A 4,680-nucleotide genomic window follows, 5' to 3' on the forward strand; every position below is an offset into this window, starting at 1 on the left:
TATTTTCTTCCAGACTGGGAAGTGTGGTCCTGTTCCATTTGAATTTCTAATATATTTCCAATGTAACTGATGTTGTTACACAAACTATTTAATCAGTGGAATTGTGCGTTTAGGGAGTTGAGATTTTCGAGTCTCTCAAGGCTTCTCTCCAAATCCAATGGCCATTTTCCACGAAGTTTCAACCCCTCCTCACATAAACACTATTAGAACATAGAAAATACAGCACAGAACAGGCCCTTCGGCCCACGATGTTGTGCCGAACCTTTTTCCTAGATTAATCATAGATTATACAGTGCAGAAGGAGGCCATTCGGCCCACCGTGTCTGCACCGGCCGACTATTGGTCGCTTGAATGGAATAACTTCCTGGAGTGATTTCAGGCTGGTTTTAGAATGTATTCCATCGACCAAATAACTAATGAATGACACATTGAACGCAGCTGCGATGGCCGAGTGGTTAAGGCGTTGGACTTGAAATCCAATGGGGTTTCACCGCGCAGGTTCGAATCCTGCTCGCAGCGACTGTGATTCGAAATGTTTGTTCAACTCCCCGCATAAGCCGCTGACTCGAAAATTTAAACGTTTTCCGATGGTTCGTAAATAAGCTGTTTGAACGTTAATCAAGTTCAGTCAGTTATTAGCGTTTTTTGGGGGGGACTGAACGAAATATTCAGATGAATAAGGAACTCACACCCAAAACAGCAATCAGTAAATAATAATATGTCCTGCAACGTTCGGAAGGAGAAGCAGCAACGGCAGCGAATGGAAACGTGGTTTGGTTTCATTCAGCTGAATGTATTTCTGGGTAAAAAGATCGAGGCAGAAATGGAACATATTTTTAAAATATTTTCTTGTTCTCTTTCCTTTGTCTCTCTATCTGTTTCTTTGTTTCTTTCTCTCTCCCTCACTCATTGTTTTTGTGCTTCTCCGGGGACTGATTGGATACACAGCGAAACTCAGCCCCATCTCATTCCAACTCTTTTGGACCAACACGTCCTGGTGATGGACGGTCCTGAATCAGTGGAAGAATCGACAGACTATTCCATTCTTGGCTCTGTGAGAAGTTCCATTCCTGGTTGTGACGTGGCTCTGAGGTAAAGGGATCGAGAGAGAACGAGGTGACTGCAGTCTGACTCTTACTCTGAAAACCAGTTAGTGCGCCCTTGTAGAAAGTGGATGTGTCTGAGAACAGGAGAAAAGCACATCATGGGCCTGTGATTGATTTTATTGAGCAGGACCTTGAAAAGTGAAGCAAACTTCGAACCAATCAGCGCCTGTCTGAGAACTGTCAAGGAATTAAGGCTGATATTGAAACGGTTGATCTTGAATTAGTTTAGGCAAACCGATTCTTTATGAGGTGTTGGTATATTGTTTTCAGAGACACTGTCATACTTTCTTAAAATATGATTTGTGCTTGTTTTTGTTTTGTTCAATAAGTTGGGGAATCTATTTGGAGCGGGTGCAGTTGGTTAATATCTGTGCCTCTTGCTTGTCCAGCTGCCCGTGCAGCAGCAGCTCCATTCCTGTCGAGATCTGTGGACACAAACAGGATATCCAAACTATTGCGCACTGCTGCCATCTCCTGGTTGACCGCGAGTTGCAGAATACGGTAACGCTGTATTCGTAACACATTTCAATTGGAGCAAAAGAACATTAACATGGTTAAATATTATCATTGTAGTAATCATCTTGAAATCCCCAGATATCTGATTTCTGACTGAGCTACCCAGCTCTACCCGATCTATCGGAATATGAAAGATTCCCATTACAGCCATATTGGTTACAAGAATATCGAATCCCTGATTTAATACATTCACCCGCTTCATTGTTTGTGTATTCGTTCTATAAATACAGAGGGGGCAACATTGCCCAGGGACAGGTGGTGGTATAGTGGTGACTGTCCCAGCATTTGACCCAGATTCAGATCCTGCCCATCACAGTGGTGAATTATTTAATTAGATACCGCAGGTCAGGACAGAAAAGGAGTGGACACTCCTGAAATAAAATTCACCAATTGTTTTCATCACCCATGGGTTCCTTATGTAATAACCAGCATCAATTTGTTTTGAGTGGAAACTTAGTTTAAATAAACGACAATCTTCAACATTAATAACTAAGTTCTCAGTCTGCAACAATAGTAAATAGGTGGGTTAAACGGGTCATAAACACGAGCCACGCAAAGTTCCGTTTACAAAATGAGCTTAAAACACTCCTCGTGGCTGAATAAATTAATCACTAAGTAAGTTGCATAATTAAGACCAGTAAAAAGTTATTACTGAAACAGGATGAAAAGGGCAGCATCAGGACACAAGGACAAGGTAATGTCTCAGACCAGAGTAAGAGTCCAATGTAATGACACACAGCACATCATAAATATATTGCATAAATACATTTATTGTGGACTGGTGCCATCTCCTGGCTGATCGGGAGCCGTGTGACACAGACACTTTCATTCAGGAGCGTTTTAAATTGGAGTGAAATGCACACAAACAACACGAATTTCTTTCTGCTCACTGTGCCAGTTATAGTGATCTGTATTAAACAGCAGGAGCGTGATCCGCAGTCTTCACCTTGTTTTATAATAATTTAGACTACCCAATTAATTTTTCCCAATTAAGGGGCAATTTAGCGTGGCCAATCCACCTAGCTTGCACATCTTTGGATTCTGGGGGCGAAACCCACGCAAACACGGGAGAATGTGCAAACTTCACACGGACAGTAACCCAGAGCCGGGATCGAATCTGGTACCTCGGCGCCGTGAGGCAGTAGTGCTGACCACTGTGCCGCCATGCTGCCCTCGCAGTTTCGTTGTTGTAATAAAATCAAAAGAAACAATTTTTGTCCCTTGCTTTTCGTACTGGGATCATTGGGTAAATTGGGTTATTTTTGGTTTGTTGGCCTCCACTGCGAACAGAATAAAACACATACGGGACCAGTCTTTGCCGTTGCTGAGTAAGCACTGTGCAATGGTCACTCCAAACGATTCTGTCATGAAGCTGCTCTTCAAGTATTCTCTTTCTCAATCTGCTGAAGGCTGAGCTGACACATTGGAGGTGAGGGCGAATCCTATCTGCTGGATCTGCTTTTTTCCAGTGGTGGCTTCCGGTCATGGAAAACGGTCCACATTTTCCACGATCTCGCCATTTTATTCTGTGTGCCATTTCTATGTGAGTGTTGACAACATAATTCAGCTCTTGGTATTCACCATGATTCAGGGACAGCACGGTAGAATAGTGGTTAGCACTGTGGCTTCACAGCGCCGGGTCTCATGTTCGATTCCCACTTGGATCACTGTCTGTGTTCTCCCTGTGTCTGCGTGTGTTCCTTCCGGGTCTCCGGTTTCCTACCACACTCCAAAGATGTGCAGTTTGGGTGGATTGGCCATGCTAAATTACCCTTAGGTTAGATGGGGTTGCTGGGATACGGGGAAAGGGTGGACGCGTGGGCTTCAGTGGGGTGCTATTTGAAGAGCCGGTGCAGATTCCATGATGCGAATGGCCACCTCTGCACTGTAAATTCTATGATTCTATATTCCCTTAAAAAATACATCATGAATGAATGAAAATCGCTTATTGTCACAAGTAGGCTTCAAATGAAGTTACTGTGAAAAGCCCTTAGTCGCCACATTCCTGCGCCTATTCGTGGAGGCTGGTACGGGAATTGAACCGTGCTGCCTTGGTCTGCTTTAAAAGCCAGCGATTTACCCCAGTGTGCTAAACCAGCCCCTGTTTGCCTTCTAGCCTAAACCAGTCATCTCACACGTCTCCAGACTGAAAATCATCTTTCGTCGTTTGACGTTCTAGACTGTCCACGTATCAGTTCAGAACATTTCCAAGTTTGTACCATCATCAAACTTTGAAACTGTTCCCTCTACACCATGATCTAGCACATTGTTATATACCAGGGAAAGCAAATATTCCAGTAGGAACCCATGTCGAACACTACAAACCTTCTTCCAGTCCGAAAACTCTCTAATGGCCATTATATTCTGTTTGTGATTATTCAACCACATTTATATCCATATTGCTACTGTCCCTTTTATTCCAGGAGCTACACATTTCGCTAATTCTGTGCAGTTTTGGTTTCCTTATTTAGGTAAATACGGTTCAGAGGAGGTTTCCTCGATTGGTCCAGGAATGAGCGGGTTTTCTAATGAGGAAAGGTTAGACAGACTGCACTTGTTTCCAATGGAGATGTGAAGAGTGACAGTTGATTTGATTGAAGTACATCAGATCTTGAATGGTCTTGGCAAGGTGGACGTGGAAAGGATGTCACTGCTTGAGGTTAACTACTGGGCAGTTAAAAACAAGGATGTCGCCCTTTTCGGATGGAGATGTGGAAATTTCTCCCTCTCAGAGTTGTGCGACTTTGGAACTCTGCCTCAGAAAGCGGCGGAAGCGGGACATTGATTATTTTTAAGGCGGAGATTCAGCAAATAAGTCAAAGGTTTTTCGGGGTTACATACAAACAGTGCATTCAGCCAACTACCTGGATGCGCAAGCGTTCGTTTGTTTTTCTTGATATCTGAGAATAAATTCAGAGTCCGACACCATGGTGAAACGGTCTTTAAATGTCGCGTTCGTTTCTTCGCGTGTTCTGTATTGACACATTCTCTGGAGCTCAAACTTGCTCCCGATTTCAGTCAATGACACCACATGGATCGGACAGATTAAACATAAACA

At 43.4% G+C, this 4,680-nt stretch overlaps 1 non-coding gene across 1 annotated transcript; it reads left to right on the plus strand.

Moving 5' to 3' along the window:
• The first annotated feature begins 437 nt into the window (after nt 1-437).
• trnas-uga (transfer RNA serine (anticodon UGA)) lies at nt 438-519 on the plus strand. Its single transcript has one exon. It is a non-coding gene; the product is annotated as a tRNA-Ser (tRNA).
• Nucleotides 520-4,680: the final 4,161 nt, after the last annotated feature.

Source organism: Scyliorhinus torazame, chromosome 24 (genome assembly GCF_047496885.1).
Source record: "Scyliorhinus torazame isolate Kashiwa2021f chromosome 24, sScyTor2.1, whole genome shotgun sequence".
NCBI classification, from domain to species: domain Eukaryota; kingdom Metazoa; phylum Chordata; class Chondrichthyes; order Carcharhiniformes; family Scyliorhinidae; genus Scyliorhinus; species Scyliorhinus torazame.